This window comes from Nerophis ophidion, linkage group LG18 (genome assembly GCF_033978795.1).
Source record: "Nerophis ophidion isolate RoL-2023_Sa linkage group LG18, RoL_Noph_v1.0, whole genome shotgun sequence".
NCBI classification, from domain to species: domain Eukaryota; kingdom Metazoa; phylum Chordata; class Actinopteri; order Syngnathiformes; family Syngnathidae; genus Nerophis; species Nerophis ophidion.
This window is the reverse complement of record NC_084628.1, coordinates 27105414-27119922: the sequence shown is the minus strand read 5'-3', so window position 1 is coordinate 27119922 and position 14509 is coordinate 27105414. Positions and strand designations below refer to the sequence as shown.

At 39.3% G+C, this 14509-nt stretch overlaps 1 long non-coding RNA gene across 3 annotated transcripts in view; it reads right to left on the bottom strand.

The window, feature by feature from the left end:
• Positions 1-5477, bottom strand: part of LOC133537047 (uncharacterized) — a 46377-nt gene extending 40900 nt beyond the window's left edge. For all 3 annotated transcript variants that reach the window (XR_009802594.1, XR_009802595.1, XR_009802596.1), the window contains exons 1-3: positions 4217-5477; positions 4086-4151; positions 376-492 (exon numbers count right to left, since the gene is read on the bottom strand). This is a non-coding gene — a long non-coding RNA (uncharacterized LOC133537047). The remainder of the gene's footprint in view (positions 1-375; positions 493-4085; positions 4152-4216) is intronic.
• Positions 5478-14509: the final 9032 nt, after the last annotated feature.

Sequence of the window (14509 nt, the reverse complement as noted above, 5' to 3'; positions counted from 1 at the left end):
TGGCTCAATTATCACCCCCTAGTGGAGAAAAAATATACCTCTCATAACTTCCGTCCGCATGCTCCAATCTTTCCAAAAATTTTAATGGTGGGTCGGGGTGTTGGGTGGGACCAAACGACGTGAAAAAATATATGACAGTCATAACTTCCTTACACATGCTCAAATCTACCTGAAATTGTTGATGGTGGGTGGAGGTGTGTTTTTATTTTTAAATTATTTCTAAAGGCATTTTACAAGAAACCCATGCAATTGTTGTATTATTTATTCGTAATATTTTGATAATATAGTTTACATGTTTTGATATTTGTATTTCGAATGTTTTAAACAAATATTTAGTTTTTATGATTTATATTTTATGCCCAAGTTAAAACTTACCCATTTCAACACTCGCACCCGTCTATGTAGAAGGTCCACACCTGACAGCCAAACCAAGAATGAAGTCCAAGGAATGGTCTGTAGACATCCGAGACAGGATTGCTTCCAGGCACAAATCTGGGGGACATACATAAAACATATCTGCTGTCTGGGAAGTTTTGAGTTTTTTGATTGAAGAATTTTTTTTTTCCTAATTGTGAATATTTTGGCATCACGGTGGCAGAGGGGTTAGTGCGTCTGCCTCACAATTCGAATGTCCTGAGTAGTCTTGGATTCAATCCCAGGCTCGGGATCTTTCTGTGTGGAGTTTGCATGTTCTCCCCGTGACTGCGTGGGTTCCCTCCGGGTACTCCGGCTTCCTCCCACTTCCAAAGACATGCACCTGGGGATAGGTTGATTGGCAACACTAAATTCGGCCTAGTGTGTGAATGTGAGTGTGAATGTTGTCTCTCTATCTGTGTTGAGTTGGCAATTTGTCCAGGGTGTACCTTGCCTTCCGCCCGATTGTAGCTGAGATAGGCACCAGCGACCCCAAAGAGAATATGGATGGATGGATTTTTTACTTTAAATTGTTTGTTTTTTTAATTCAAGAAAATGAGTTTTGTTTTGTTTTTTTACTTGCAAATTGTTCTTTTATTTGAAGAAAATAGTTGTTGTTTTTACTTGCGAATCATTATTTTTAATTTAGGAGAATGTTGTTTTTTGACTTCTGAATCATTTTTAATTGAAAATAAAATTAAAAAAAAATGTTTACTTGCAGAACATTTTTTTTTAATTGAAAACATTTTTTACTTGCAGAAAATAAGATTATTTTACTTGCTCATTTTATTTTTTAAATATTTTTTTAATTGAAGAAAACCATTTTGTTTTACATGTGAATTGTTTATTTAATTTTTAAAAAAATGCAGAAAATATTTTTAAAGGTCAAATAATTTTTTTAATTGAAGATTTTTTTTGGGGGACTGAAAACATTTTTGTGTGTGTGGAGTTTTGAAGTGAAGTGAATTATATTTATATAGTGCTATTCTCTCGAGACTTAATGCGTTGTACACTGTGCAACACATTCAGCCGAGCCACGCCGCCCCGCTCCGTTCATTTCAAATCCACTGACTCCTCACACTTCCAATGCAGACACTAACATCTTGGGGAGTTCTCTTTTCTTTTATTCCAGGAGGTTGCCTACAGCCGCAGCAGTTCAAGCCAATGTCACCTGGTGAGTGTAGGACACATTCCCACTCATTGAGGTTAAATCACCCAAAAATGATTCCCGGGCGTGGTCACCGCTGCTGCTCACTGCTCCACTCAGCGGTTGCAGTGAATTATATATATATATAGCGCTTTTCTCTAGTGACTCAAAGCGCTTTACATTGTGAAACCCAATTTCGAAGTTACATTTTTAAACCAGTGTGGGTGGCACTGAGAGCAGCTGGGTAAAGTGACCGCAGTGACCAGGATGGCAGAAGCGGGAATCGAACCTGAAACCCTCAAGTTGCTGGCACGGTCACTCTACCAACCGAGCTATACCGCCCCATCAACCTCACCCTTATGGGTCAAATGCAGAGGATAATTTCACCACACCTGGTGTCTGTGTGACAATCATTGGTACTCAATCCATCCATTTTCTACCGCTTATTCCCTTTTGGGGTCGCGGGGGGAGATGGCGCCTATCTCAGCTACAGTCACGCCAAATTTCTTCCCTCCTACAAAAACCTTACCCCCGGAAGAATTTTGGCATTAATGCTTGAAGGACCCAATGAGGGTGGAAGGACCTTAAAGCAGCCCACACAGCTGCCTGTTTTAAAAGCATCATAATTGGCTGATTGTCATTGGTGAAAAATAATGGTGAGGAAAAAAATATTAGCATTCCAGCATGCTAACCTTTCAAGCTATTTTTGCTTCGCTAATTTTGCAGCTGTAACCATTAAGAGTCATATAACTTGGTATTATCACGCCCTCATTGGGGTCCTTCAGGCATTAGAGGGGTTCCGGGGAGAAGAAATTTGGCGTGACAGCACCTTAATTTTAACTTTTAAACAAATCTTTAAATTTTATAATATGCGGTTTATGCCTCAATTAAAACTGACCTGTTTTCAGATATTTTCAACAATTGCATTTATTTTATGCAATGAATGTTTTTTTTTTGTTTTTTTTTTAATCAAAACTTCAAACTTTGCCTTGTTGATAATTTTTTTTAATATATTTTTAAAATGGTCATGTTTTTAAAGATAGGTTTACTTTTTATTGTACCGTATTTTTCGGAGTATAAGTCGCTCCGGAGTATAAGTCGCACCTGCCGAAAATGCATAATAAAGAAGGAAAAAAACATACACAAGTCGCATTTTTGGGGGAAATTATTTTCATAAAACCCAACACCAAGAATAGACATTTGAAAAACAATTTAAAATAAAAAAAGAATAGTGAACAACAGGCTGAATAAGTGTACGTTATATGACGCATAAATAATCAACTGAGAAGGTGCTTGGTATGTTAACATAACATATTATGGTAAGAGTCATTCAAATAACTATAACATATAGAACAGTGGTCCCCAACCACCGGGCCGCGGCCCGGTACCAATCAGTAATTTTTGTATTAATTTTTATTATTTAATAATAGAAAATAAAAATATATTTAAATTTTTTATTAAAACAACATAAAAAACACAAGGTATGCCTACAATTAGTGCACCAACCCAAAAAAACCCTCCCTTTTTCATGACAAAGGGAAAAAATTAAAAATAATTTTTTTTTTTAAAAACCCTGCCGGGCCGCGGGACAAATTATCAAGCGTTGACCGGTCCGCAGCTACAAAAAGGTTGGGGACATGCTATACGTTTACCAAACAATCTGTCACTCCTAATCGCTAAATCCCGTGGAAATTTTCTTCCTCGGGGTCGCTTCTAAATAATATTATTTGATATTTTATGGTAATGTGTTAATAATTTCACACATAAGTCGCACCCCCGGCCAAACTATGAAAAAAACTGTGACTTATAGTCCTAAAAATACGGTATATATGTTTGCTACGTCTCAGTCAAAACAGAGCATTATTATTTTTGTAGGATAATTACCTTTTTTATGGTTTTATTTTATATCCAATGTTCATGTTTATTATTTGTATTTTTCTTTGTTTTATTTTTATATTATTTCTCGATTTTGTAGATATTTTATTTTTGTTTATCTGAAAAAAGGCTCATTCTTTCTATTGTTTAGTTGACTATTTTCTCACGTCATAAAGAGTCATAAAGGCCTGAAATGAGATTTTCTTATTTAAACGGGGATAGCAGGTCCATTCTATGTCTCATACTTGATCATTTCGCGATATTGCCATACTTTTTCCGAAAGGATTTAGTAGAGAACATCCACGATAAAGATCGCAACTTTCGGTGCTAAGAGAAAAGCCCTGCCTGTACCGGAAGTAGCAGACGATGACGTCACATGTTTGATGGCTCCTCACATATTCACATTGATTTTAATGGGAGCCTCCAACAAAACGTGCTATTCGGACCGAGAAAACGACAATTTCCCCATTAATTTCAGCGAGGATGAAAGATTTGTGTTTGAGGATATTGATAGCGACGGACTAGAAAAAAAAAAACGCGATTGCATTGGGACGGATTCTGATGTTTTTTGAGACGTTTACTAGGATAATTCTGGGACATTCCTTATCCTTCTATTGTGTTGCTAGTGTTTTAGTGAGTTAAATAGTACCTGATAGTCAGAAGGGCGTCTCCACGGGTGTCTTGACGCGCAGTGGCTCAGGGGAGTCGACGGCAGCTATGGACGGCACAAGCTCAGCTTTTCTCCGGTAAGAACTGACTTTTTAACCACAAAATTCTCACCGAAAACAGCTGGTTGACATTTGGTAGGGATCCATGTCCTCTTGACCGCGCTGTGATCCATAGTAAAGTTTCACCTCCAGGAATTTTAAACAAGGAATCACCGTGTGTTTGTGTGGCTAAAGGCTAAAGCTTCCCAACTCCATCTTTCTACTGTGACTTCTCCAATATTAATTGAACAAATTGCAAAAGATTCAGCAACACAGATGTCCAAAAAACTGTATAATTATGCCGTTAAAGCAGACGACTTTTAGTTGTGTGCAGCGCTCATACTTCCTAAAAACCTGTGACGTCCTGCGTACACGTCATCATTACACGACGTTTTCAAGACGAAACTTAATTTAAAATTGTAATTTAGTCAACTAAAAAGGCCGTATTGGCATGTGTTGCAATGTTAATATTTCATCATTGATGTATAAACTATCAGACTGCGTGGTGGGTAGTAGTGGGTTTCAGTAGGCCTTTAAGGAGAACATCTCTGTGTTTTCACAGCACGGATTTGCCGCCAAGCCCCGCCCACTCGTGTCACAGCCCTCTGATTGACAGGTCAATGGGGAGCCTGAGTCACCGCTTGCCACAATACCGAAGGTACGGTTGGCGTCTTTACGTGCGAGCCGGGAGCGTCCGTGACGTGCAGATCCGCCTGGGAGGCGCCGGCCGCTAGCGTGGAAGCAGACGTTTCTAGAAGGTTCTGCCGGGCGTGACCCTGCAGCGTGTTTAGGAATGACGCGTTCCGTCGCTCCCTGTCATTGACATTCTTCTCCACTTGTAAACTTTTGACAGTTCCTCAGCCGCCGCTGCCTCTCGCCCTCCTTTCTATTTGCAGAGGCCATTTCCTGCAGCTTCCAAACCGAAAGCAGAAGTCTTGTTTTGGACGTAAAAGAGGTCACTCGTGCGCCCGGAGAGTCGTGATTCATGCTAAAGTCCTCCGCGGCTCGTTGCGCAAGGCCGGCGTGGTGTGGCTACGCCCACGGGAGATTATTCACGTGTGTCATGCGTCCTCTGAAGAGTCGTCTGTCATGTGACGCTGGCGACGTCTTGCAGCGTGAGAGATGTCCTCTTTCATCATCCTTGGTCTATGGCCGCCTGACCAGGGAGAGTTTTATCTTCTTTTTGTCGCTGGAACTCAAGTCCTGGAAGTTCTCCAACATCAAATGCTTCTTCCCTTCAGCAGCTTCCTGCTACCTTGTGTGTGGACCTGTGTTCAAGTTAGTTTAATGTCCAAAGCCAAGAAATATATTCTTATTTAAATAAATACTTCCTTTACAGAAGTAGCTATTTTATCTCTGGACCACTATCGCACTTAAGAAAAAATCCCATTGGCGCTGTTTGCTAACATGATACTCACATGTGACACTCACATGACACACACAACAATCACACAACACTCACATGACACGCACAACAATCACACAACACTCACATGACACACACAACAATCACACAACACTCACATGACACACAACACTCACATGTGACACTCACATGACACACACAACAATCACACAACACTCACATGACAACAATCACACAACACTCACATGACACACACAACAATCACACAACACTCACATGACACACACAACAATCAGACAATACTCACATACACACAACACTCACATGTGACACTCACATGACACACACAACAATTACACAAGACTCACATGACACACACAACAAACACACAACACTCACATGTGACACTCACATGACACACACAACAATCACACAACACTCACATGACACACAACACTCACATGTGACACTCACATTACACACACAACACTCACATGTGACACTCACATGACACACACAACAATTACACAACACTCACATGACACACAACAATCACACAACACTCACATGACACACACAATCACATAACACTCACATGACACACACAACAATCACATAACACTCACATGACACACAACACTCATATGTGACAGTCACATGACACACACAACAATCACACAACACAAGACACATAACAAACACACAACACTCACATGACACACACAACAATTACACAAGACTCACATGACACACACAACAAACACACAACACTCACATGTGACACTCACATGACACACACAACAATCACACAACACTCACATGACACACAACACTCATATGTGACACTCACATTACACACACAACACTCACATGTGACACTCACATGACACACACAACAATTACACAACACTCACATGACACACAACAATCACACAACACTCACATGACACACACAATCACACAACACTCACATGACACACACAACAATCACATAACACTCACATGACACACAACACTCATATGTGACAGTCACATGACACACACAACAATCACACAACACAAGACACATAACAAACACACAACACTCACATGACACACACAACAATCACGAAACACTCACATGACACACAACACTCACATGTGAAACTCACATGACACACACAACAATTACACAACACTCACATGACACACACAACAATCACACAACACTCACATCACACAAAACACCCACATGTGACACTCACATGACACACACAACAATCACACAACACTCACATGACACACAACACTCACATGTGACACTCACATGACACACACAACAATCACACAACAATCACACAACACTCACATGACACACAACACTCATATGTGACAGTCACATGACACACACAACAATCACACAACACAAGACACACAACAAACTCACAACACTCACATGACACACAACACTCACATGACACACACAACAATCACACAACACTCACATGACACACAACAAACACACAACACTCACATGAGACACAACACTCACATGTGACAGTCACATGACAGCACAACAAACACACAACACTCACATGACACACGACACTCACACAACACTCACATGACACACAACACTCACATGTGCCACTCACATGACACACACAACAATTACACAACACCCACATGACACACACAACAATCACATAACACTCACATGACACACAACACTCACATGACACACACAACAATCACACAACACTCACATGACACACACAACAATCACACAACACTCACATGCCACACACAACAATCATACAACACTCATATGTGACAGTCACATGACACACACAACAATCACACAAGACACACAACAAACACACAACACTCACATGTGACACTCACATGACACACACAACAATCACACAACACTCACATGACACACAACACTCACATGTGACAGTCACATGACACACACAATAATCACATGACAACACAACAATCACACAACACTCACATGACACACAACACTCGTATGTGACAGTCACATGACACACACAACAATAACACAACACTCACATGACACACACAACAATCACACAACACTCACATGACACACAACAATCACATGTGACAGTCACATGACACACACAACAATCACACAACACTCACATGACACACAACAATCACATGCGACACTCAAAAGACACACAACAATCACACAACACTCACATGACAAACACACAACAATCACACAACACTCGCATGACACACACAACAATTACACAACACATATGACACACACGACACACACAACAATTACACAACACACATGACACACACAACAATCACACAACACTCACATGACCCACACAACACTTACATGGCCACTCAACCAAAAACAATCACATATGACACACAAAACAATCACACAACACTCACATGAGACACACAACAATCACACAACACTCACATGACACACACAACACTCACATTACACACTCACATGACACACAACACTCACATGTGACAGTCACAAGACACACACAAAAATCACACAACACTCACATGACAAACACACAACAATCACACAACACTCACATGACAAACACACAACAATCACACAACACTCACTGACACACAACAATTACACAACACACATGACACACATATGACACACACAACACTCACATGACACACACACACACACAACAATCACACAACACACATGACAAACACTGATGGCGGGAGGTGCCATGCAAGGCCCTAGCCACGACCCATCAGGAGCAAGGGTGAAGTGTCTTGCTCAAGGACAACGGAGGTGACTGTGTTGGTAGAAGCTGGGGATCGTAACCAGGAACCCTCCGATTGCTGGCACGGCCACTCTCCCAACTACGCCACACCGTTCTCACATGACACAAACATGACAGTCACATGACACAAACAATACAGTCACATGACACAAACATGACAGTCACATGACCCAAACATGACATGAATATGGCAGTCACATGACAAACATTACAGTCACATAACACATGTGTCAGTCACATGACACTAACATGTCTGTCACATGACATATACATGACAGTCACGTGATGGCTACATGACACAAACATGACAGTCAATGACATAAACATGACAGTCACATGACACAAACATGACATACACCTGCCAGTTATATGACACAAACATGACAAACAACAATCACATGACATAATCATGGCAGTCGCATGACAAACATAACAGTCACATAAAACAAAATGTGGCAGTCACATGATACAAACGTGACAGTCACATGCCACTAATGTAATAATCACATGACACTAACATGTCAATCACATGAAACAAACATGACAGTCACATGACATAAACATGACAGTCACTTGACACAAACATAACAGTCACATAAAACAAACATGGCAGTCACATAATACAAACGTGACTATCACATGCCACTAATGTGATAGTCAAATGACACTAACATGTCAGACATGCCAGTCACATGACGGACATGAAAAAAATTACAGAAACATGACGGTCACATGACAGACACCTGATATAAACACGACATTCACATGACAGTCATGTGACACAAACATGGCAGTCACACGACACAAGCATAACAGTCACATGACACAAGCATGGCAGTCACCTGACAGACAATACTCACATGACAAACATGACAATCACATGACACAAACATGACAGTCACATGAAACAAACATGGCAGTCACATGACACAAGCATAACATTCACATGACAGACAATACTGACATGACATAAACATAACAGTCACATGACACAAGCATAACATTCACATGACGGACAATACTCACATGACAAACATGACAGTCACATGACACACAAATGGCAATCAGATGACAGACATGACAGTCACATGACACAAACATGACAGTCACATAAAACAAGCATAACAGTCACATGACATACAATACTCACATGACATAAACATAACAGTCACATGACACAAACATGGCAGTCACCTGACAGACAATACTCACATGACGACATGACCGTCACATGACACACATGGCAATCAGATGTCAAACATGACAGTCACATGACACAAACATGACAGTCACATGAAACAAACATTGCAGTTACATGACACAAACACGGCAGTCACGTGACAAACAAAAGTCACATGCCACAAACATAACAGTCACATGACACAAGCATAACAGTCACATGACAGACAATACTCACATGACATAAACAGAACAGTCACATGACACAAACATGACAGTCACATGAAACAAATATGGCAGTTACATGACACAGACATGGCAGTCACGTGACAAACAAAAGTCACATGCCACAAACATAACAGTCACATGACACAAGCATAACAGTCACATGACAGACAATACTCACATGACATAAACAGAACAGTCACATGACACAAACATGACAGTCACATGAAACAAACATTGCAGTTACATGACACAAACACGGCAGTCACGTGACAAACAAAAGTCACATGCCACAAACATAACAGTCACATGACACAAGCATAACAGTCACATGACAGACAATACTCACATGACATAAACAGAACAGTCACATGACACAAACATGACAGTCACATGAAACAAATATGGCAGTTACATGACACAAACATGGCAGTCACGTGACAAACAAAAGTCACATGCCACAAACATAACAGTCACATGACACAAGCATAACAGTCACATGACAGACAATACTCACATGACATAAACAGAACAGTCACATGACACAAACATGACAGTCACATGAAACAAATATGGCAGTTACATGACACAAACATGGCAGTCACGTGACAAACAAAAGTCACATGCCACAAACATAACAGTCACATGACACAAGCATAACAGTCACATGACAGACAATACTCACATGACATAAACAGAACAGTCACATGACACAAACATGACAGTCACATGAAACAAACATTGCAGTTACATGACACAAACAAAAGTCACATGCCACAAACATAACAGTCACATGACACAAGCATAACAGTCACATGACAGACAATACTCACATGACATAAACAGAACAGTCACATGACACAAGCATAACAGTCACATGACACAAACATGACAGTCACGTGACACAATCATGACACTTGCATGACTTTCACTATCTGATGTAAAAACATTTAGTGAAAATTTGAAGTTGTAAAGAAAAAGATCAACAAAGACAAATAGTTCCAGCGTGTGTGTGTGTGTGTGTGTGTGCATGTGTGTGTGTGTGTGTGTGTGTGTGTGTGTGTGTGTGTGTGTGTGGTAATCAGTGAGAGGTCCAAATGTGTGTGAGTCAGGCCTGCTTTGTTGCTAGAGTTGGTGATGTTGACTCAGAAGTGAATCATGGCAGCAGAGAGGAGATGATCTGAGCAGCTGTCCCAACAAGCTGAGGGCCTGCAGGGCCGCTGCTGAGGGGGGGCCTGGAGGGGCCAAGAAGGTCCGCTTTTTGTCAAAGCAAGGAAACCAACTTTTTGTGTGGAAGGAGATTGTGTTGTCATGGCGACAAGAACCCGGCAGACGTTTCCTGTCATTCATTCCTCCAAAAAGGTCTCCACTTTCTCTTCAAGAACATCTTGCGCGCACACACACACACACACACACACACACGCACACACACACACACGCACGCACACACACACACACACGCTGATGAAGAGGTGAAGGTAGGAAGTCCAAGCAGGAAGTAAGATAAAAAAGCTGTCAGGCTTTCTGGAAACATTTTGTTATTGCAATGATTTATGGCCACGGGATAGGAGATGGTTGTCATGGCAACACCACTTGTGGGTGGCCCCCAAAAAACATGAGTCAGCAGAAACAGACTTGACCGAGATTCTTTTTTTGCTGTTTCTATATAGTAATAATAATAAAAATAATAACAATGGATTAGATTTATTTAGTGCTCATGTGTCCTCGCCCTTCCGGATCATTCTGCATTTTAGGTCAGGTGTCCATCACAAATATGGATATTCATATTCCGCCTACACAAACATTATAATACTCACAAAAAGTGTTTTTAAAAAAAATATAAATTCATCACCACATTTCAAATCATTTCATCAAGTCATACAAATCACGCTTTTACGGACACCAGCCCACGGGTTCCGCACGGCTGGTCAAAGATCATTTATTTGAGAAGATGCAAAAAACACTTGTCAAAGATCTTCTACCCAGCAGGAGCGCTGGGCTGTTTTTAATCTACTCTGTGTTGGCCCGCTGGACTGCAGCTGGCATAGGCTCCAGCACCTCCAGCCACATTTCTACCACTTGTCCGTGGAGGGACAAGTGGTAGAAAATGGATGGATGGATGGATGCAAAAACACCTGCAAAGATTCTTTACTGCATATGACAAGAGCGCTCTGCTGATTTTTAAAACATACACTGCAAAATTGATCATCAAATATCCTCTATATGTGACAAAGATTGTCTATATGTGAAAAATATCCTATGTATGTGACAAAGATCGTCCAGACATGACAAAAATCCTGTATATGTGACATAGATTATGTATATGTGACAATGATTGTCTTTATGAGACAAATATTGTCTACAGCAGGGGTCACCAACGCGGTGCCCGCAGGCACCAGGTAGCCCGTAAGGACCAGATGAGTCGCCCGCTGGCCTGTTCTAAAAATAGCTCAAATAGCAGCACTTACCAGTGAGCTGCCTCTATTTTTTTTAAATTGTATTTATTTACTAGCAAGCTGGTCTCGCTTTGCTTGACATTTTTAATTCCAAGAGAGACAAAACTCAAATAGAATTTGAAAAATCCAAGAAAATATTTTAAAGACTTGGTCTTCACTTGTTTAAATAAATTCATTTATTGTTTTACTTTGCTTTTTATAACTTTCAGAAAGACAATTTTAGAGGAAAAAATACAACCTTAAAAATGATTTTAGGATTTTTAAACACATACACCATTTTACCTTTTAAATTCCTTCCTCTTCTTTCCAAAATTTTTGTTCTGTAAAACTTAGAATAAATAATGATTTGTCTACATGTGAAAAATATCACATATAGACAAATGACAGTCACACACACACATATATATATATATATATATATATATATATATATATATATATATATATATACATACACACATATATGTATACATATATACACACACACACATACATAAACATAAACACACACACATATACATACACACACACATATATATATATACAGTGAGGCAAAAAAGTATTTAGTCAGCCACCGATTAAGCAAGTTCTCCCACTTAAAATGATGACAGAGGTCTGTAATTTTCATCATAGGTACACTTCAACTGTGAGAGACAGAATGTGAAAAAAAATCCAGGAATTCACATTGTAGGAATTTTAAAGAATTTATTTGTAAATTATGGTGGAAAATAAGTATTTGGTCACTTCAAACAAGGAAGATCTCTGGCTCTCACAGACCTGTAACTTTTTCTTTAAGAAGCTCTTCTGTCCTCCGCTCGTTACCTGTATTAATGGCACTTCTTTGAACTCGTTATCTGTATAAAAGACACCTGTTCACAGCCTCAAACAGTCAGACTCCAAACTCCACTATGGCCAAGACCAAAGAGCTGTGGAAGGACACCAGGAAAATAATTTTAGACCTGCACCAGACTGGGAAGAGTGAATCTACAATAGGCAAGCAGCTTGGTGTGAAAAAATGATCAATTATCAGAAAATGGAAGACATACAAGACCACTGATAATGTCTTTTTTTAATTTTTTTATTTATTTCCGGGTTAAATAAGAAACCCATGTTGCTGGTTTAAATGAACTCAATGTTATTTTGGGCCAATAATTACCCAGCATTTTTTAGAGTGTATATTCCTTTAAGAAGAATGAAAGGATGAAGTTGTGTATTAAAAGAGCTACTACTACTACTACATTACTTTGTTGTGTATCAAAAGAGCAACAAGTGTGTGAAAAGTAACACCTTTGCATCCAGGTGTGCTGCTGCTGATTAGCTGAGGGAGTCCCAGTTGGGGGGGCATGTCCCACCTGCTCCCTGTCTGCAGGACCCAAAGGACCAGCCAGGTCCAAAGATCCTCAGAGAAACTTTGTCCAGACTTGTTCCTGCCGACATCAAATACTTCAAATGTTTTCTTCTGCCCACGACCCGCAGCCTCACCTGCACTAATTAACATGCACCTGTTAACTGTAACACCTGAGCACCTCTTTGTGTGTGTGTGTGTGTGTGTGTGTGTGTGTGTGTGTGTGTGTGTGTGTGTGTGTGTGTGTGTGTGTGTGTGTGTGTGTGTGTGTGTGTGTGTGTGTGTGTGTGTGTGTGTTTGCGTGTGTGTGTGTGTCCTAAATAAAGAAAGTTTACAGCAATAATTTTCTATTGCTGTCATTTTTTAGTCTAATTATTTTTGCTGTTGCATTTATTTATCTATTAAAAAAAAAGGTTTTTATGAAGTATTTCAGTACGTGTCCCATAAAGAGTTAAATGAAAACACCCAAACTATAATTAATAAAATTAAAATTTAAAAAATAGATCCCAAAAAAATCTAATGTCTCCAAAAAGGAACGTCAGCTATAATGAATTGATATTGCTATCTTTTATTTTTGTTTTATAATAATTGTATATGTATTTATTTATTTTTCATCTCTTTATCAAGTATTTCAATACGTTTTTAAAATCCAAACTATTATTAATTACATTTCTAAAATAAATCATTGGTAAGAGAAGTCAACTATAATACTTTTACAATATTTTAAATTTATAATAATTCCTACATCACGGGTTCAATGAATAAATGTAAACAAAGGCAAAAATATCATATTATTAAAACAATTTTACTAATAAATCTTGAGAAAGAAACGTCTATTATCTATCCATTGTTATTATTTTTCATATTTATTTTATATATATTTTTATGTTTGTATTACAAATTTCAGTAAGTAACCCATTAACGGTTAATTTAAAAAAATATAACATACAAACTTTTAATATAAAAATCCATCCATCCATCCATTTTTCTACCGCTTGTCCCT